The 22,194-nt window shown below is 44.8% G+C and overlaps 1 long non-coding RNA gene across 2 annotated transcripts in view; it reads right to left on the reverse strand.

The window, feature by feature from the left end:
• Positions 1–432: 432 nt before the first annotated feature.
• The window catches only part of LOC139999213 (uncharacterized), a 29,532-nt gene continuing 7,770 nt past the window's right edge, over positions 433–22,194 (reverse strand). The window contains exons 3-5 of one of the 2 annotated variants that reach the window (XR_011804472.1): positions 13,008–13,758; positions 6,273–6,400; positions 433–5,746 (exon numbers count right to left, since the gene is read on the reverse strand). This is a non-coding gene — a long non-coding RNA (uncharacterized lncRNA). The remainder of the gene's footprint in view (positions 5,747–6,272; positions 6,401–13,007; positions 13,759–22,194) is intronic. The other variant, XR_011804473.1, reaches the window with a different exon arrangement.

Consider the following 22,194-nt stretch of genomic DNA (forward strand, 5'->3'; position numbering starts at 1 on the left):
GCCTTCAAGCTGTGAAGGGGGTGAAATACTACCTCATTATTTCCACAGCCCAAAAACCATAGCATAAAAGTAACACACGGCAGCCAGAAAATGAATCTTAGGAGATACTGACCATAAACAAAAGTGAAATAAATACTTTTCCATTAGGCAGGCAGACAATCCATAAGCATTCAGCCAGCCAAGACAACACTCAGCTCAAAAATGCCAGTGAACATACCAGGAGCATTTGTTGCTCAACCACTCACTCTTTATCCAGATGTCCCAGGCTCTCTGACCTGCCACGAGTCACGTCACATTCCTACAGGGCTCCAGGGCAGATGCCCACACAGGACTCTTCCTCCAGCCCCTGCTTGGACATGCGTGAAATAAATTTTAAATTCCCCTGCCACAGAATATCTGTTCAGGAATTTCAGCTTTCTTTTTTTTTTTTTTTTTTTTTTTGTGGGCAGCTCCAAAGAGAAAACCTGACCTGCCTGGATGCCTGCAAAAAGGGGCCAGACCTGGGAGAGGCAGGACTGCATCTTCATCATGCCGAAAAAAGCCTTTTTGCTAGTCTGGGATCTTGCTCTGCACTGCTGTGCTCTACCTCTGCTGCCCCTTCTGCTATTTAGCACAGTACTAAGTACTTTGCTCTGCAGATGTATTCTGAGAGCTTTTAGAAGAGTAAGTAAATATTTGCAGACCTTTTTGTCCTCCCTTACAAATGTTTAGCCTTTATTTGGAGAAGTGTTCAGCATCCAGAATGCCAAGGGTTATCAAACAACTCCATCCAGATTTAAATACTGTTTTCATATCGCACTTTCAATGAAAGATCTCTGAGTGCTGTTCTGAAAGTGTGAATTGATGATGTCTCACAGCATCATTTGACGTAGCTATCATCAACCCACTCTCTTACAGTGCTCATTTAAGACACAGGGTGTTTTCCTTACACACCCAAGGTCAAAGCAAGTCAGTATCTGAAGCAAGACAGCCCAGTGCCAAACTCCAGAATACAGTTGATGGGGTGTTCCTTAATGCAAAATTAATGGCTATCCATCACCAAGCAGTGGCATTTAACTAAAGGTGCTCAACATGCCAGTAAATAACATACAACAATAAAATGCACATGAATTTGAAATCCAAATCATCTAGTTTCAACAGTTTCTACAAGTAAGGAATTTGGCTCCCTAAATCCAAACAAACCCAATTGAAGAGGCATACATGTATAATGAACTGACAGCTCAGCCTCTGGGATTGGACTGTTCTCATTTAGGTATGGGTCGAGACTAAATCAATTTAGTTATTAGGTACTTTCAGGATGAGCACAAAACAAGGAAATGGAGCACAAAAAGAAGACAGAAGATAACAGAAAATGCCAACAGGTAAAAATAAGAATTAAGGTCCTGTTTTTTTTTGTATTTTGTAATTTTTTCCTGCATGTTTATGAAAGATGTTCAGCAATGAGCATTAAAGGTCTGAGTTCTTATTCAAGAAAGCATATAAAGACCTGTCCCCAGCCAAGAAAGGACAGCTCAGGACTAGCGGAGCAGGTACCCCCCGGCCAGGAGGAGCCACTGATGGAAAACCTGCACAAAATCCCCATTCTCTGCTACCACCCCACACAGAGCCCCAGGATGCGAAATGCATGAAAGGGGAAACTGGTGATTTCATCCTGCCTGAGTGTCAGCAAGGGACCTAAAGGGCAGGGGAGAGCTCTTTGCTCCATGAATGCTCTCAGCTCCTGCAGGCTCCTGGTGTCCCACAGTCACAGCCACAGCAGCGGTCCTCCTCTTGAGACACCTCAGCACGTCCGCTGCAAATGAATCGGGGATTTGGCATTCGCAGCAGCAAAGACTCTGCAAATCTTCATTATTCCAAATGCATGAGGGGACATATTTAGTGCAGATTCAAGACAGAGGAAAATCCTCCAAAGAAGTTTCAATCCCGGTTCTAAAGCAAGGTGGAGCTTCTCAACTGAGAGATCGCTCGATTCTTTTTCCTGTTAGGATGAGTAAAACAACATATTTCTATTTATTTTCTTTTTCAAAAGTTCCTTTGCCTGAAGTCTTTCCTAACCACAGCAGAAGCAGAAATTTTCTACAGAAAGTTTCATCCTGGATACTTAAAGCCTGGCAGCATTACAAGGAGCTTGCAGCAAGATGTGCCTGGGGACTCACTGGCAGGCAATGCCCCGTGCAGAGGAGGGCTGATGAGTGGATGGAGACCGAAAGATAGAGGTAAATTTAAAGATTGCTTTTATTAGCAACTTTAAGGGGTCAGAAAAGATTGGCCCCAAAGGAGGGATGTGACTGAGGCTAGCATAGTAAACAAATTATCTCAATATCTAGTTATTACATTAAAACAACAACAACAAAAACAAAGAAGAGATTAAGTAACCTCCAGCTGAACCAGCTCTCCGGAAGCTTGTATTCTACTTGCCAATAAATAACAAAATCCACCAGTAAAGCTTTTTCACACCCTCATACTTCAGGTACCAATTTCAGCCCAAAGATCAATTCCTGACACTTAATTAGGTGAACTGAGGTGAGAGATGTTTCTACTGATTGAAAAGTTGCAGGAAGGGAAGTTAATACCATTATTTATTTGTGTGGACAGAGACCACGGAGCACATGGCAGGTGTGGGAAGCTGCCTGGTGCAGTGCCAGAGCTCAGCACCCTGCAGCACCAGGTGAAACCACACAGCGGGCAGCAGCTGTGAACACCAGAGCAAACCCAGTGCTGTTGGACTCCACCTGCTACAAAGGGAAATAGAAAGGTCCAAATGGCTTTCAGGCAACAGACACAAATATAATTGATAACAGTTCTTAAATTGAAAACCTCAGCTCCTGAGGCTGGTGTGAGATGGTACACCTCGCTGCTCCCTAGTTTAAACACTGGTGGCTGAACTTGGTAATTAAGGCTGAGCCTGCAGACGTATCTGTGTAGACATGTCCCAAGGAGAAGATCTTCAAAAGCATTTAAGCCATAAATTCCCTTTTAAATCAAAAGGACTTGGGCACCAAAGTATTTTGGAAACTTTGATCACTGACCTCTAGTATATAATCAAATCATGCCAAATCATAGAATCACTAAGGTTGGAAAAGACCTCTAAGATTATCTGGTCCAACCATCTCCCTACCACCACCGTCACCCACTAAACCATGTCCATGAGCACCACGTCCAACCTTTCCTTGAACTCCCCCAGGGATGCTGACTCCACCTCCCTGGGCAACCCGTCCCAATGCCTGACTGCTCTTTCTGAGCAGAAATGTCTCCTCATTTCTAACCTCAGTCTCCCCTGGTGCAACTTGAGGCCATTCCCTCTAGTCCTATCACTAGTTACCTGCAAGAAGAAGCCAACACCCAGCTCCCCACAGCTTCCTTTCAAGTAGTTGCAGAGAGCAATAAGGTCTCCCCTGAGCCTCCTCTTCTCCTGACTGAACAACCCCAGTTCCCTCAGCTGCTCCTCACAGGACTTGTGTCCCAGGCCCTTCACCAGCTTCGTAGCCCTTCTCTGGACACACTCCAGGGCCTCGACGTTCTTCTTGTAGTGAGGGGCCCAAAACTGAACACAGCACTCGAGGTGCGGCCTCATCAGAGCAGAGTACAGGGGGCGATCACCTCCCTGCTCCTGCTGGCTGCACTATTCCTGACACGAGCCAGGGTGCCGTGAGCCTTCTTGGCCACTTGAAGAGATCTGGGAAGAAGGCTTAAGATCCACACAGTTTTAACAGCCATCAGTTCCACAGTGCCTTGGTGGGACCTGAAAGCAAATGGTTAAGCAGCGGCAGCCCAGGTGTTGGATTAGGAGCATGCAGGCCTGCAACCACCGGCAGCGAAGCAGCAATTACTGAGCATCACACATCCCTGCTCACCACCCTGGGACCTGGAGAGGGAGGTGGAGAGCTGTGTAAATGGCACCAGGTTGTTATCCCCAGGGCGCAGAAGGAGAAATTAAACGACATTGTTACAGGGCCAAGATGGCATAGTGGCAAACAGCGGTAGCAGGAATAGAAACTGGCTGTTTGCACAAGCTCAGAAACCAAACACTGCTTCTGAATATCCTGGTGCTTGGGGATTTCATTCCAGCCAATGTCTATGAATATCCTTCTTTTTATTTTAATGAATAAAGTCTCCTTTCTCATTTTAGTGAACAATTCCAGTGGTGATTATCATGCATTTTATTATTTATAGAAAACTAGTGAATATGAGGACAAAATTATCATATACCAAATTCAATTTTCCACAAATGTGGAAACTGCAATTGCCCTGCATCTTATTCAGGATACATAAGGATGAGTGGAACTCAGTTAGAAATTTTAAAATGAACTTCTTTAGCTCAAGTCTGCATCCTTACTCCCAGTTTCATATCTACATCTATGTAGATGGAAAGATGGATTTGGTCAGTGCTTTGTGTGAAAAACCTTGTTGGATCAGGAAGAAGTAAGGCTGCGTCAGTAGATGAAGCTTGTCCCTGCAATTAGAGTTCCACCTTAGATCCAAAGTTCACACCTTAGCTCAAAGGAAGTTTCCAAGGACATTCAGCAGTTAGCAGAGCCCCTTGAAAAGCATCAAAGGTCCTGTTTGCTGACATGGCCTTGGTCAGGGAATATTTTGTGTCCTCATATTACTGGCACTGCTCTTCTGGAGCTGACCTGAGTACTTTGCATGCCCCACATTTAAGCATCCCATATCTGCCTAATCATACAGACACCAAGAGCCCAGCTCCAGCCCCGAACGGTCAGTGGGCCAGTCTGTTGGCACAGTCATTTGTAAACGCAAATTAGCCTGACACTGTACATATTTTTCATGTACAATTATATGACTATCTTGTCAGAAAGCCTGGCCTGGCAGTTCTGCCCACAAAGTAGTTGATGGTTGCTGGAGATGTGGGTAAAACATAAACCTAAAAGGCAGCTTAAAATTAGGAAAAAGAAAAAAAAAAAAAAAAAACAACATAAAATGTTGCAGACAAGCAAGTCCACTAAAGTTCTTAGATCCAACTCTGCCTAGAAATGCCAAACTGACTTGAATTGGAGGATCACATCCTAATCCCATATAATTAATGTTTGTCATCTTGCTGGAAACTGCCAGATTATCATTAGTTCATCTTTTGTGTTTCCAGGAGAAACTCATTACTCAGTGAGTGAAACGTTAGGAAATTATTTACAATTATGCTGCCGAGAGCAGTTGGCTAATTCCATCTACTAATTAGCACCACTTACATAAGTATAGGTAGAGTACTATAAATAATAACAGTAATGTGTGCCATGCTGGCACCAGCTCTCTGGGTCTTCTATGCAGCAGTGGAAGCTACCCCCTCTGGTGGCCTTTTAATGGGATTTTACTCAAACCACAAGAAAGGTTCCTAAAAATTACTCTGCCTAGGGTAGAAAGAGTTAGAGGAATTTGCAGAGCAGGTTTTTCTAGCCTCCTTTCTGCAGTGGGCACCTTTGCTTAATCACCAGTTGAGGCTTTCCAGCCTGCTCTGGAGGAAAGTACTTCTGCATGGGGCTCTAGGGGAAGCTGAGGGGAAAAGAAAACCAACACCTTAGGTCTAATTTGGAAGCTGTTGCAAAGACTCCAGGAAGAAACCACAGAAGTGCTGAGACCATTGGCTTTGTGCCTCTGGTGACTGCAGTCTCCTTAACTCAACCAACCCCTGAACCAGGATGGAGTGTGTAGCTTCATCACAGGTCCCCTTTGCACTGGCCCCTTTGTGGGTTTCAGCAGCAGCAGTTGCATGTTGCATTCCGTACTGATTAGCCTTTGGAGAAAAAAAAAAAAAAAAAAAAAAAAAAAAAAAAGAATAAACTACAAACAAAAAGGCAACAAAAACAACCCTCGTCCCTTAGAGCAGCAATCTACCTTCCACTCAGCTGGATCAACTAACTAAAAGGCAGGGGAAAATTTTCTTGCTTGCACAGCAGGTTTGTATAGGCAGCCCTCACCTGAGTGAGACCTGTGCTAACCAAAATAATCTGTACTACCTTTTTTTTAATCTGACCTCCACAAACCCACAGTCACATTATACTGCCGTTTTGCTCGCATTCACCTTCCACCTCCAATAGTCTCACCCCTCTCTGCACAAAAACTTTGATTTAGCAGGAACTCAAGCTGTAGCCCAGGCTGCTCCATGGAAATCTGTGGAGTGGCTGGAGGTATGAATTAATAAAAGACAGATTTATATTACTTTAAGGAAAGAATTGGAAGCACCTTCTTTTAGAAAGCACTGCAGGTTGTGGGCTTCCCACGGACAAACGCAGGTCTTCCAGTTGGAGGTCGGGACTCACCTTCCTCAGGTGCTGCACGGAGCCAGGTGCCTTCCCAGCACTCTGGGTCTCTCTCAAAGGTCTAATGCCTAGAAACAAAGAATGCAGAGCCCACATCCTTCCTTGGATCTGGGCTGATGAATTGGCACCTGTTTGGGAAAAGAAAAAAGATTAATGCACACTCGAATGACAATCTTTTAGTCTCAGCCAGCATTTGTCTCATGTGTGGCTTCTTCTCTCAGTGACTTCAGAGACATCTGGGATGTTAGAGAGGGAAGACGAATGGTGTTGCAACACCAAGGCACACACTGACAAAAATAAGTCTGGAGAATAATTCTGCTCAAGGCATTGGAATGTGCAGAAATGAACAGCTGCCATCCTAAAGCACTTTAAATATTAGTGACATAATAAAGCACGTATTTTCATTGTTTCATATGCCTTTCAGTTTGCACACTTAGCCACAGCCAAAATTTCCTGACTAAGTGCATGGAATTGGCCAACAGATTCAGCCAAACAGTCTCAGATGCTGGAGTCCTTATTACAATGTTCCCAGCACCAACTGCCTGGAACTGTTTAATAAGACGGAATTGCAGTTTGAATGACACATATAATCAAAATTCTCATTTGTTTTCAGAAAGAAAATCCATCTAATCTCCAGCAGAAGAGAATGGAAGTGGTTTTGAGGCAGGCAGTCCATGTTCCAGTATCAATTTAGATGCAATTCAAAATATAGGATTTGCCTTAATGGATCATCAGGTCTTAATATAGAGGGAAAATGAAGGTATAAGAAGGGTTATTGAATGCGAAGGAAAGGCTATTATTAAAAAAAAAAATAACAACAACAAGTCAGAGAGAGAAAATAAAATAGATATTTCTGTGAATGTAAGTAGAAACAATTACTACATACAGTAGGATTTTTCAAAACCCTTTGGTCACTTGCTATATCCAGAGCATTTTCCTGCTGTGGCAGGAATGTTCCCTATAGCTCGTGATCCAATTTGCCAGGCAGTTTTTCAATGACCCATGCAAGACACCAAAATACTCCCTACATGATTATTGCACCACTTCAATCTACAAGATGAAATCATATAATTTTCATTACAGGGAAAAGCCTCCATCCAAAGTGGCTTGCTTGAAGAAGCAGCCAAAAGGAATAGTTTATTGCTTTTGCTGCTATTTTAAAACATATAACCTTGATTGTTTCTAGCTCAGTACTTTCTCTTTTCCTTCTCAGTATCATTCTCAAAGAAAAGCTGGTTTCTTCGTCCACTGCTCAAACCCCACTGTTTTTTCTTGTTTCCTGCCTGCTGCCTCTCTCATGTTAACTCAGCTTTTCATCAAATATATTATTTAGGAAAAACATAAACCAACAGAGCATACTCCTCTCCTTTGCCACATACTTGTTCAGATTACTTGCCTGTTAAACTGATAGGTTGTCCAACGCACCGTGGATTTTCCCCCAAACCTAAAGAAGCCATCAGAAGAGCGCAGCCCAGCACTTCAAGCCCTTGGCTCCTCACTGCAGAGCCTCAAGCCTCAGTCCCACACTACTGACCTCCCAGCATGTGCCACCGTGAGACTAAGGGAAGCTTTGCTGGCACTGGGGCTGGCTTAGCTCAAGCCCCAGCTGAGGGAAGGCAGTGAGCAGGGGCTGAGGCGATTTGCACCAGTCCAGTCTGCGATGCTGCAGCAGGACCCACGGCACCAGCCTCCCTCAGAAGCCATTCCTAAGGCTCACAGCTCATCCAGTGTGTGCATGTGAGTTGTGGCGCATGAAATTTCAGGATAGAGTTCACAGAGTTTTGCCCTTGTGCTCAGTGGTCTTCCTCATCTCATCTCCATTTCGTGCCGTGGCATCCAGCTCCCAGACAGACCCCCCCTTTCCAGATACGTCACCATTCCTCACTAAAAAGGTGCCCAGAACCCCCCAGATTCTTCACAATGATCTTCCACCCTGTGGGGGAATTTTTCTGTTTTGGTACAGATTAAATAAGAGCATGTTTCCTGACAGCTCCCACCTCTTCAGCCTTCTGTCCACGTGTCCCACAGTCCATCAGCTCGCATGGCCATCAGGGTTACTGGAGGAATTGCATTGTTAGAGGTGGCAATGACAGAGCAGGAGCAGCATCTGTACCCTGAAAATAATGTATGCAGCAGGTAACTCCACATCCCTAGGTCTGGGTCCCAGCACTGGCTGTGTGGCAGCCCCAAAGTTTCCAGATGTGACAGCCAAGTTTTTGCTGGGAGCCTCCGGGACAGCCAGCCGGAGGCAGGTCTGCGTGCAGGCACTCGTGCTCGCATTCCGTCTTGGTAAGTCAAAGGCAGAAATGACTCCAATTTGATCCTGCTCACAGCATTCCCCTGGGTCAATGGATATCAAGATTTGCTTTGTTGAGCATCAGGGAAGAAAGCCTGGGCTTTGAATGTTACCTTTATATAAATGTATAAAACCAGAAACACAGCCGTGGAGACATGCACATTCACTTGTTTTCCCTGCAAACTTTAAAGTCATCACAACACTTTTTATATGTCAAATTCAAAGGGCAAAAGTTTGCCGTTGTTTTATTTTTATTCCCTCTTATTTGATTTTGTATTTCCAGCATGATACAAATCACAGGCTTACACCAGGATATAAGCCATAAAAGCATTGCCTCATTACACACACAAATGTTTGGGATTAAAATTATAGGCTACTGGCACACATAAGAGGCGGATTATAATTAGTACCTAGACTTGCGGGTGATGAATCACAACAGAGTATTTTATACCACCAGCCTTGCACTATGTAGCGGGTCAAAAGCTAATGATCCCAGTGATGCCATTCAGCACAAGTGCTGTGGGGCCGGATGCCTGTGTTGTCACATCTCAGCTAGCGGGTGACATTGCTGCTTGGACTTTCCAGGAAAGCAAAGGTGGGACTTGTGAAGGGTGCCAGACAGGCTGCTCCAGGGCACAAAGGTGTAGAAGGTTTATCTCCGGCTGCTGCATGTCAGGAGGGATGAAGTAGAGAGAAAGCTGAAAAAGAATAAGGAAGGGATAGCTATTAGTGCTGGAAATTTTTCAGGTAAGATGGTTCTTGGCAGAAAAATCACCATCTCTTGAAATTGGAAGTATCTACAGGAATTGCAGGCCTTCAGGGATCAGTTTTGCTGGGAAGGAAAGGGTGACAGATGGAGCGGTGGGCAGGGAGATCGCCCAGCCTCCCTGGAGCATCCACGTGGGCTGGAAGGGAGGGACTGTCCGGTGACTGACCAGATGGTTCTCCAGGTTCTCCAGACTTCAGTCCCCCTCACCATGAGGTAATTTCCAGATAAAGTTGCTGAATTTAAAAAGAGAAACATGAGCAGCTTGCTCCATGTGATGACAACGCAGACCTTCCAGCATGTGTTCTCTCGTGGACTCATCTCCACGTGGACCCCCTTAGTATTTAAATATTGCCCACAGTCACTGTCAGCCTCGCCACACCGCTGCTGTTTCTATGTATTTCTCAACTGACTGACCAGTTAAGAAGCTGCAAATTCTGTTTAAATGCATAATTCCCTTTCTGAAGGCATGCTGCTCCCAACACCTACATCTAAAAGCACAGCGTACGCACCCGTGTACGTGCACGCAGCCACGTGTCCTCACGAGACACACACACCCGAGGGAACATGGCAATTACAAAACACCCTGCATCTCATCTGTCGGTAATTCTGCCCTCCAGGGAGACACATGTGCTGACAGTGAGACGATTATGAAGGTGATTGAGCTTTGAGACGTATTGTTGCTCTGCTCAATGGCGCTGATTGACAGTGGTGATTAAGTGACTCAGGCGAGGGGAAGTGGTATTCAGAGGCTGACCAGGCGGAGCATGGATGCAATCAGTTTAAGCGTCTGAGGATAAGTGCTGGTTTTCTTCCCGAACAGCACTGCGATTCGGAGGAGGATGGCTGGCTGTCTCCCCGTCGCTGTCCCCAGTGAGGATACATGTCCTGTGAGTTCGGATAGGAGCATCAGGTTGGTTGTTTGCCTATTTGTTGTAGTTAACCAGTCTCATGGCTTCAGGGGATATCCTAGGTGCTCTGTCACTACCTCCTAAACATCAAACTGAACCAAACTTTGGAAGGTCAGAGAGGACTTTGTGTAATTCCATCTCCTGCCATGGTCTGCAGGAGCCGGGCCTTGGGGCTCCTGCTTTTTTCCAGCTCAGTCACTGGATTCTCCACCCAGGCAGTCTCTGGTTTGCAGCAGTGCTGGAAGTGCCCGTTTGCTAGGGAGAAAAGAGGGCTATTGAATAAAATAAAATAAAATAATAAAATAATAAAATAAAATAAAATAAAATAAAATAAAATAAAATAAAATAAAATAAAATAAAATAAAATAAAATAAAATAAAATAAAATAAAATAAAATAAAATAAAATAAATAAAATATGACCACCTGAGAACTGACCAAACCACAAGATTACACACTCATCCTGCAAAGACGTTTGATTTTAAATTGCTCCTCTGAGTTATACAGGATGGCATCTGAACCCCCTTCCCTGGCCTGGAAGAACCCCATTTGCCACGTGTGAGGGATAGGTGGCCATACAGCACTTGACACCAAGCTCTGGGCAGAGAGAGACCTGGTGCAGCAGCAAGCACGCGGGCCCTCCACAACCCTTGCAACATTTCAGAGCTGACTGCCTCCTAAATCCTTTCGCAGTCTCCTCATTTCCTGACAAGCCTTATGGTGAATTAACATAACATAACCATCCATGAAAACCTCAGTATCCTCAGCATAAACCAGTTTTCACAGATGAGTAGAAGCACAAGATGTCCTGTGGCCATACAGAAATCCCACTGTGGCTAGGGGAGGAGTAGTTTCTGCCTCCTCTCCAGGAAAAAGTCCCCCTTAAGCCTCCTTTTGCTGTAACATCCCCACTCCTGTCAGTTGAACTATTAACATGGGCGCCCTTGCACGAGCAGACTTTGCACCCCTTTTGTTGCAGAGCTTAAATATCCCCATAAATATCTCCATAACCAGAGTGAGCTGCCCTCAGTGAACCTGCCTTCTGCCTTGCAACCTTGCTCTGTATTTGCTCTGCTGAAGACCTCAGTTGTCTGTCCTGCTGGCGACCACTGCCAGCATCTCCCTTTGGCAAACCTTGTTCCTCTGTATCAGTAGCTGTGACAGGGACTCTGCAGGGCCACCTTCTGCATCTCTGTCCATCAGTCTTCAAAAGCAACCTCCCACTAGAGTTCAAACAAGACCTTCTCAAGCCCAGATGGGCCTGGAGAGTGCTTTAAGGACTTCATCAGACCTGCACAAATTTGGACATTAGCTTAAAGCCTGCAGATAGGCACGGTTGAAGCACCCTGGAAAGAAGACCCTATCCATCCACTCTCATTGACAGGTAAGCCAAATAAGATTAAAAAAAAAAAAAAAAAAAAAAATGAAAACCACATTATAAGCAATTCACTATTATGCTTATATTATTATAAGCAATTTGTATGCACCTGTGTGCATTCTTGATCACCCTTTTTGAAGTTATCAGATGTTGAAATATCTGTCTTTGCTTTCTTTTTTTGAGGGGAAGCTGAGATTGTTCACTTCCATTGTCAGAACACAGCCATTGTCAGTTAGACACAGCCATTACTTGAATGAATTTTCCTTTTTTTTTTTTTTTCCAACATTTCTTGAAAAGAATCAGGACCTCCTGCTGGGGTCTAAATTAATTGTAAGCCATTGGAAAAAATACTGTGCACCAGCATGAGACAACTCAAAGGAATCAAAGCAAGCAAAGCATCTGGATACCCATATCAATGCGCGGTTGTATAAACCAACGACATGATCTCACTTGAGCACTGCATTTGGTTTTGATCATGCTGCCTCAAAAGCTGTACAGAAAAAAAAAAAAATAGCAGTATTTGAAAAAAAAAAAAAAAAGCAGAAGTAATGGCTTTAGAAGGACATGCATATGAACAAACGAAACCCACAGGAATCTGGAGACAGTAACATCTAACAGATGAAATACTGGAAAGGGACACAGGAGGTCTGGGTTCTCTTCCCCATTGTCTTTCACAGACTGGATAATCTCAGAGGAGTTATTTTACCTCTTTATTCCTCAGTCCCCCCTTCAGTAAAACTGAGGAATAAATGACTTTTTCAAATGACATGCTCTGAAGGAACTGTGTAAGAAACCCTCTAAGACGACAGCTACTAACTGATACTTAACGTGCACATTGGCATCAACTTTTTGGCATCTCTTTCTCTGCAGTTTCCTCTTGCCCCCTCTCAAAGCTGCTGGCCACCAGCAGTGATGGGTTTCTGACCTGAGGAAACCACTTCTCTGATCCAGCGTGGTAATTCCTACCTGCTGTGGCAAATGTTTACTGAGCTATAGAAAATATCAGAGCTATAAGGGTGAAAACAGAGAGAGTATTTATGCAGAATATGATACTCCAAGGAACAGCCTTCAAAATAGACTTCTAATTTAGAGAAGAGTGTCAAATGCCCAGTAGGTTTACTGTATCATGCATCAGATTTCCCTTTTGCAGGTTTTAATTCATGACTTCCCTCATAAGGCAGAAAACAGATTAATTATTTTAACAATTGCTGACTGTAATTAGATCATCACAGCCTCAGCTCTTCCCTTGGGTATGACACAGCCACCAGAGCAAACCGCCCAGAGCAAAGGTGACCCAGGCCTGGTCCCCAGAGGAGGGTGCTGCTTGGATTGTCTTTCAGCATAGTCAAGAATTAACCCTCCTCACCCCATCATATGGCCACGTACCTTCATTCCTAGTGCTGGGAGAGGAAGATGTTGATCCTCAGCCATAACTCCAGATTTCATCTGAGGCAGAGAACCTTCCTCAGGAGCCCACAGACTACACCCTGCCCTACATTTTCTTAGCATTGCTTCAAGGTTTCACTGCAAGAGAGAAGGGCTCTCTGGAAGGTCAGCCAGCCCGAGTGAGGTTAAGGAAGGATGGGGAGTTCCTGGGGTGCAATAGCACTGATTTAGGATGGAAACTGTCCTACACAGGACAGTTGCTCACACATCTGCCCTGCTAGGCACCCACATCCTACATGTTTGTCATCTTAAGTGCTGGGAGGAGGCAGTGGAGAAAGGATGAGCAGAGAAGTGGGAGCCTCATGGAGGACCACAGCCCCTGCAGCTCCCAAAGAGCACTCACGTAGCTCTCAGGACTCATTACCAGTGAGTTCCTCTTTCTTCCTTTTCCTAATGTTCGCTTCATAATTTGCAGAAGCATTGTCTTTCAGAATTAAAATGTAATTAATGATTTTGCTGTAATGAAATTAATAATTAACTGGAGAGACATTTGAACCCTTTGTTGAACAAAACTCACTAATATTATGATGTATTAGGACTGTCTGGGCTAGTCTGTGTCTGAAGCAGCTATCCCACAGCTGGCAGGGAGCCAGGGGCTGCAGAAAACATATTTTCTTCCTGTCAGGGCATTTCTGATGGACTTCTACAGTGCAGTAGCAGCCCTGCTCACAGGCACCATCAGATCCAGATCCTATCAAAGACAGAGAAACAAAAGAAAAGGTTAAACAAATATGGGGAGGAGGCAACAGCCCCAGCTGGCTAGCTCCCCACCAACTTGCTGTCATTTGTGGGATGCCCAGGTGAGAGAGTTTTATAGAGAACTTAAAGAGCTTCCTGCAGAGGAAGTTGTCTATCCAGCAGAGTGACACAAGGGACCACCAGGACTCTGGGACAATGGGTTCCTTGAACTGGTCACAATGGTACTGCACGCAGGACTGGGAGGTTCTTTTGAACTGGAATATTTCATCTGCTGGAAGCACACAAAGTACAGAGGCTTGAACTGGGAGACTTTGTGTGGAAACACTCAAACCAACTGACTGGTGGCACAGGGCCTCTGCCACACCACCTCAGCCTGCAACTGAGTGAGCTCTGTTCTTTGGTGTTGAAGCATCTTAAACTAAGGTTTTAGCTTTTCCCCGAAGCCAACTGAATTAATCAATTCCTTCTCAGCATTGAAATAAAGCTCTTTTTCTGCTAGGTGGGTCAAAAAAGCTCAATCTATTTCGACTGTTCTGTTCCCATGAATTCTATTACAATACGTTGCAAAGGGGAAGATTACAGAGAAGGCAGAGCCAGCAGCATGCCTTGCTTTATGAGGGGGAAAAAACACACACACAATTTATTTTTCATTGCTTTATGATGAATATGAATTCAATTACATGCAGAGGAGAACTGCAGTAGTCAGTCAGAATTATACTCAGCTAGTAGCGAATATAATGGCTTTTAACAAGGAGAGCTTATCATCAAGGCTCAGACAAGCTTGAGTCCCTGTCGCACCTGATGAACCTGCAGAAGGAGACAATGACTATCAGAGCTGAGGAGTCATCTTTCATCTCCATGGCTTGATGAGGGAGGGGAAAGGGGTGTTAGAGCAAGTCTCTGGTCATTGCCAGCCCTCAAACCATGCACATCAGGACCATGGCACCAGGGAGCAGAAGGACCAGCCATCAGAACATGAACATGTGCAACAAAAGCAACACAGAAATGTGTTCATTTCCCGCTCTGTTTCTCTCATTTTTCCCACCAGACAAAATACGTCTCTCTCGGCCCCTGGTTAACATTCCCAACAGCCTGGTTAAGCTCTGCAGAGCTCCCAAGCTCAGCACCCATGTGTGCAGAACACAGTTTTGCCACAGCTCAGCCAGGCATCTGGGTCACCGTGCCCCTGTGCACGAGTGCTCCTCTTGCTCTTCACTTACAGTGTTCCAGTCACTCCAAAACACAAGTGCTGAAGTTATAAGTTCTCCCAGGAGACCCTTTCAGCCCTTCTAACCAGGCCATGGTGCTCCAGCAGCACCAGCAGTTCTCAACAGGAGAAGTCCTCGACCAGCTGCGAGGAGGGACAGATGAGTGCCACACACCGTGCGTTCATCCCAAACATGGTGCAGGCCTCCCAGGTTGTCAGTGATGCTTGTGCTGCATCGATGTGCCCAGGTTTTCCAGGTAGCTCTCCCATTGTTTCTCGGGGTGCTTAGCAATTCTGAATCAGAAAAGTGATGTTAATGCAACAAGCCAAGCACCTGCCTCCAGCCCTCCTCTGGGAGCAGGCATGAAAGGATTACACACCTTTAAGCAGCTCTTAATAAAGAAGTCCTAAAGCAGTGAGTCCATCCAATCTGGCATTGCTTCTATCTGATAGAAGCCCTCAGCAGTTTGGGCAAAAACATACACAAATGTGCTGCCACCTGGTAAACCTGGAAGGAGAGCTTGTGCTTCGTGGAGATGCAGCCCTCACAGCGCTTCCCAGAGGATGCTGGTGGACTCAAGCTTCCTGGGAGAAGCTGCTCCGCCTTTCCTCTGCAGAGAGACAGTGCACACAAGGCCTTCCTGTTTCAAAAGCCAAACATTATTTCTGGAGCAGCCACCTGGGAAGGGCTGCTAAAATCTTGCATAATAACAATAAACATTTCAGATTTGCTCACTGTTTTTCATCTGAACATTTCATGGACATTTGTGTGTTAGGCTTCACATCTTCAGTGGGGAAGCTTGGTGTTGCTATTCAGAGACAGGAGAAAAGAGATGCTGGGCATAGAAATTTCTGGCCAAACCTTTGACAGATTGGATCCCATACAAAATCCCAGTGTCTGTTCTCCTTCATCCCCATGTACCTGCTCCTCATTGCTGAGATGCCACATGGCAGCATCGTGGCTGTGAAACAGCGACGGCTCACACATGTTTCTCAGAAAGTATTTGGTCCTGGAGACACTGTCAGATTTTTGCTCTTGCAGTTTAAGGAATAGGGTGTCTGATGTCATTTCCATCCAGGTGGGGCTGCCTGGCCCAGGCCTCCCAGCTATGGTGTGAGTGGAGCTGGGCTCTGCCATGAGGGCAGGGATGGTGCCGGGGATGGAGCTGGGCTGCGGCATCCGACAAAACCTACAGGCTTGAATTCTGCCATCTGCTCACCAGGCTTGATTGAAAGTGGAGGAATTATAGTAAATTACCTGATTACGTGAAGGCTGACAAATGATAGCAGGTATTACAGCCAAGGCTGAATGAGAGCTTGGCCGTTCCTGACTCTACAGGAGGAGTGGGAGTTTTGCCCTGGTAATAACAAGCTTTGCAAGTTTCTTCTCTTTAGAGATTTTTTCTTTTTTCTTTTCTTTTTCTTTCTTTTTTTGTTTTTTTCTTTCTTTTTTTTTTTTTCTGAAGATGGAGAAGAAAACATACAAATTGCACATAATAAGTAGAACACACAGAAAAAGAGCCAGCTGTACTCACAGATGTTACAATACATCTAAAGGTGCTTCTCTATTTTCTCTGCTCTTAGAATAGGCTGTATACATCTGATGAATAATGCAAGAGATTTCCTCTATAGAATTAATAGCACACAGTCCTGCTTGGCATGCCTTTAATTGCACTCAGCACCCAGTGGGCCTGGGAGGGAAGTCAGCGTCACCCTTAGGTAATCCCAGTGGGTGCCAGCCACCCCAGTCCTTCACGCCTTTAATGCCCTGCTAAATTTTTGATTCAACAAAACCAAAATCCATGAGCAGCTCTATGAGCACTCCTCCTCAGTGAGGGCAAAGCTTGAGTTAAAGTCAATTGATGTTTCACATTTCAGTTGAATGCAACCAGTGTTTACAAATGTTGTTTGTAAGGAAAAGACTTTGCTTAATTAGATGGACTCAGTCAACTTAATTCAGGCATGGCAATACTTCAGGTTTGCCTTTGTGCAAATTCACAGAGAGACAGAGCATTTTACTCACTTCAAGAAGAGTGACTTAGAGGTAGATCTGACTCTCCCAGACTACAAGATGCACACGAACCATTTATTCTGTCTCTGTTAGGTACTTACTATTAGCAGTGCAGGTGGTATGCTTTCAAGTATCACACTACGCAAGCATACAGACCAAGACAGGAACCCAAACTTTTCCCAGAAACAAAGGCACAGAAATGTGTCTGTGAAGCTTTGCAAATTAGGAGATTAAAAGAGAAAAAAAAAGGGGGAGGGCGGGGAGTAAGTGGTTGCTCCCGGTCCATCCAGTGCTGACTCAAACAACCAGACAGCAAGAGGCAGCAGAGAGGGAGTTTTGTGCAAAGAAAAGGTAAATCAAATGTGAGTCATAGGCAAGTGTAAGAGAACATTGCAAACCCCAGCTCCCATCCATCAGAAAACCTGATTACCTTAATGTGTTTTGTTTAGAAAGATTTGTACATACATAAATCAAAACGTTTTGCTTTGCCTGGTTGATCTGTTGCAGCAGCCAAGCAGCTTACCTGCCCAGCCTGTGCTCTCCACCCCAATGCCATCTCCGTCCGTTGGCTGTCTGCCCTTCTGTCCCACCCAACAGCTCTGGGGCCCTTCTTTGCACCCCAGGGGCACGAGAGCCCCTGCACTGTCAGGCAGCAGGAGGACAGCGCAGAGCATCTGAACCCCAGCTCCCGCAGGCACTCAGCCAGCTCAGGCCGACACAAAGAAACACTGAATTAACTGAAAATGACATGTTTTGATTTGGCTTAATATGCCAGGATGGGTCGATCCGGATCCGCTAGTCAGGAATGATGTGTTCCATTTAAATCTTTTTGACAAAACAGAAACATCCACACGCTTCCTTTAAAATCATTTTTTTCCATGGAAAAAATTGATCTTCTTACAGAAAATGCATTTTCTGTATACACAAACACTTGAACACCTCTAATTACAACATTGGTGAGTTTGTTAACAAACTTCTTGTGAGCTGTAGGGCCTGAGTCTCGATTACTATAAAGCCATTTTCAGTCCTCTTACTTCCTGCGACTTAAGAGCCATACAATGGGTATAAAAAGTAATTTTGGAGAAGCACTCAGAGCCCACACCCAGTATACCCTTCTGTCTGCAAACTGACAGGCACACACAAAAACAGCTGTACACAGACGATGCCACACAACCTGGCCCCAATCCTCCAGCCACGTGCAGCTCTGCTGCTGGAACCCCACACGTTTCTCTCATTTTCTTATTTCCCTTCCAGGTGTCAACAAAAAGCTCAGAAAAAAAGGAGTGCCAAAGTTAGAGGAAGGGGGGGAGCTGCTGTAATGTCTTAAAATATAAATATACTTTCCCACTCCCATGATGACTAATATATTTGTCAACTGGTCTTTATGGGAAAGTAGTAAAGAAGATTTCCAATGCCTCGTAGAGACATATATTCCCCGTGAAGAGCAAACTTTGAACCAATTTTTGATTTTAAAATTATTGAGAGGAGGGATTACCACAACCAAGAATAACTGTATGTGAAAGGAAATTGATTTCTAGCCTACTAATAATTTATTTTACATTCTTCATAATCATGCTCCAAAAAGCATATATTCTGCAGCAATAAATAGTTCCACAAACTCTCCTCATTTACTCTCCCCACAGCATCCTTTGGACTTGTTTAATTTCATAGCCCAAGGCTGCTGTGGAATTCAGGTGAATTTAATATAGTGCCTGTTAGAGACGACAAGCCATCCAAAAGTCACTGTTCCCCCTTCCAGTGCAGGGTATCCTGCCAGTGATGGCTCCCCCTGCTCTCCTTACAGGAAGCTCTCCCCTGCTCCTTAATGAGCTTTTTAATTTGGACTTCGTCTGCAGCATTCAGGTGGAAACACCCAGCCTGTGTTTCCCTCCCAAGCAGGATGCTGCTATCTCCTCTGGCTTAGAGACACTGCAGAAAGCTTCCCCAGCGCTCCTCATTCTGAATTAACAAGGACAGGAACTGAATTTTTGAAAATAGGCAAGCAAAACAGCGAGAAACAACACAAAACAGAACATGATCAAACTGAACCAGAATGAAAGGCAGCGACAGTGGCCATGAAGTTGGTCAAGCTGGTCAGGTTGTGCAGCCCTGTCTGTGCTGTCCCTTCCCCCAGGTCCCCAGAGCTGGATGCCACCTTTGGCAGAGTGACACCACCTTTGGACTGCTCAGAGCAGTCAACTCTGCAAGTTCTAGGCACCACATTAAGGCAAATAAACAACAGCAACTGGCTGAGCTGTCTTACCATATTTTATTTTCTGGTTGATTTTTTCTATTGAGTTCCGTGAACTACCAAAGGTGTACAAACATTTATTTCCTCAAAACAGAAGGGAAACTGAGGCACACACTAGCTAAATAAAGTTTTCCAGTCAGTGACAGTAAATAAGCATCACACACAAACACACAGGAAAACATCTGCCTGAAGTCACTAGTTCCTCTTTACACAATCTCTTGCCTGTTGAACAAACTGTCTTATCCTTAGCCCTCTGGGCAGAAAATCTCAGGACTGAAATACTCAGTGAACGTTGAGGACTGAAAATTCATGTTCAATTTATTGTTAAATATATGCCAGAAATGGAAAATGGACGGTATTTAATGATGATTCTTAATTCTTGGCTTTTAAAGCAGCCCAGGGAAGCACTGTGGGATCAATAGGGAATTTCCTGACTTCCATGTGAAGTCACCAACGTTACTGTCCTATCTTTGCCTTGTTATTTTTTAGTCTTTCTTCAAAGCCATCTAACATATCATTTATAGGAGATAAGAAAGAATTGTATTTAGTTATCTTATTTACCGAGTACCTTTGAGCCACAACTTTGGAACCTCTTTGTCATGACTCGAAATGGTGAAGCAAGCAGCTAATTAGGGCTTTCTTCCTCCACTTCGATTCATCTGCAAAGCATTCAGCCACCTGCGATATTGGAAGCAAGAGGGCATTCACAAAGAGGATGAAAATTGTCCCCAGACAGCTCAATTCAGGGTTGAAGATTTCTCTGACAAGAGGATAGATAGCTACAGCAATTCAGAACTGGAAAAAGCCCTCCTGGGACATCCTGACCAGGGGCTGTGGGCAGAGGCCCCACAGCGTGTCCTTCTCCATGTGAGGCCCCACAGCGTGTCCTGATCCTCTTCAGCTCCGAGGGGCTCTTGCCTGGGAAGAGCCAAATCTCACCTTGGGGAACAAAGACAAATCTCACCTTGGGCAACCCGCTCCTCTTCCCCATGGGCTGTGTCCTGAGCATCACCCTGAGCTGTGCTCTGCCTGCATCCCATGCCTGGGAGACTCATGCAAGGAAAGGGCCCCTCATTTGGCAGACAGACCTGAAGACCTACAACATTGCTACATAGCTGGGCTTTCAAGGACTCAAAGCCAGATTTGCTCACAGCCAGTCTGTATAACCTTGAAGAAACTGCACTTCCAAGCTGCATCTGCTCTGAAGTGATGGACCACCCCAAGACGTGGCCAGATCCCAGCCCCAAGGACTGTGCTCTTCACTTGGAGGGGATTTGCATGCTCACCCTCTGGCAGATGGGCTGTCGGGGCCGTGCCTGACCCCACATACCTGCTTTATCAGAGCCACCAGATGGCTGAGGCTGGGGAAATAAAATGGCCCCAGGATCCTAAGCAGATCTTGTTACCTTCCACCACAGCTGCTGGGGTTTGCAGCACAGCCTGCCCACAAGGGCACTGTGGATGAGCAGATTTGAGTTTGGGAACACTGCAGACTGCTGTTCCCAGGACAGCTGAGCCAAGGTAAGTGTTAACATAGCTTCTGCACTTTAATTTATGTCTGTAAAATGAATGTTATTCTCAGGGGCTGCAATAAGGTTGTAACATGCTTAAATACTTCATTAATGAGGGCTCTGTAAGTACCACAGAGACAAACAAGATTTTAGAGGGGAAGAAGCCTTTGTGCTTTCCCTTTCTCCACTGGGGAGAATTTCAATTCACTGTCCAATTTACAATTGCTAGCAGAAAATTTTGCACATGGAAATGGATTTGCTTGCACTGTTTGTGCCTCCATCTAAATGTTTTTAAACTTTGCATCTTGGGAAGAATTGGCAGTCATGCTTTGGTGGATTCCTGTTCTTATCGTCTCTGGGTTTGAGGGGGATTTTCTTCATGTGTTATCACACGTTTCTATTGCTTTCATCAGGAACATGACCATGTCATCTCTAACAAATATCTGTAAATTCACACAGCACATCAGTCTACCAGACAAAGCATTTGCAGTCTGTTAGAGAAGTGAATTTTTCCCTAGTAGGGAAAGGGACATCATGAATCCATATGAGTCTTGTTAGCATGACTATTTGTATTCCTTTTAATGCAGACATTCATATTCTTGGGGCTTTTTTTGAAGAGAAAAGGAATGAGAAAGTGAGACCAGAGGGATGCATGAATAAGGCTACCATGGAGCCACTCCTCCGAGCCTTGCCATCAGGAGCTCAGCAATGCTGGGGAAATGGAAGCGAAGGGCAGCTTTTACCACCCTTCCTCATTTGGCTCCTGCTATAACTTAAAACCACTTCCAGGTTTCTTTAACTGCTAGCAATAAATAACCATTGCCAAATGCCACACTGCCATCCAGAATATGTCCCCTTCACCCACTTTGACATGCCAACCCCGTTGGTTTCTGCTTTAAAGTCCCCTTTGGGACCTTAAAAGTGAGACAAAAGGGGTTGGATCTTTCAAAGGTCTGGTCTATAATGGCTGTACAAAAATCCCAAGCTATTTAAACTATCGTGCTTAAAAATAAAATTGGCTCTGTTTTTTGAAGTCTTCTTAAATCCTCCTACTCAGGGAGAGAAGATAAAAATATCCCACTGCACCTGGTTACCTTAACCATTTCTAGCAGCCACTGCTTTCTGAGAAGAGGTGTTTCAAGATGTCCCCTAAACTACTATTGCCTGACATTTCATGGGTTGCATACTTTAGGATTTAGGCAATGTGCACCAAATCAGAGAAAAGGTCAAGAACTTGAGGCACTTGTGTCCGATGGAGGTGCAACTTGTGTCTCACTGAAACTTTCACCCCTTTGGTTTTGCTTCCACAAAAGCCTCTTAACTCATTTCCTTCAAGGGAAACTGGTTCCCTTTCAACTGCTCTGTTGTAGGCTTGTAATCTCAAGCAGGCCTCTAAAAATAAAGGCACGACCCTAACATCTGTGCCACTCTAATACCAGCAAAAGCAG

Source organism: Anas platyrhynchos, chromosome 21 (assembly GCF_047663525.1).
Source record: "Anas platyrhynchos isolate ZD024472 breed Pekin duck chromosome 21, IASCAAS_PekinDuck_T2T, whole genome shotgun sequence".
In the NCBI taxonomy this organism is placed as follows: domain Eukaryota; kingdom Metazoa; phylum Chordata; class Aves; order Anseriformes; family Anatidae; genus Anas; species Anas platyrhynchos.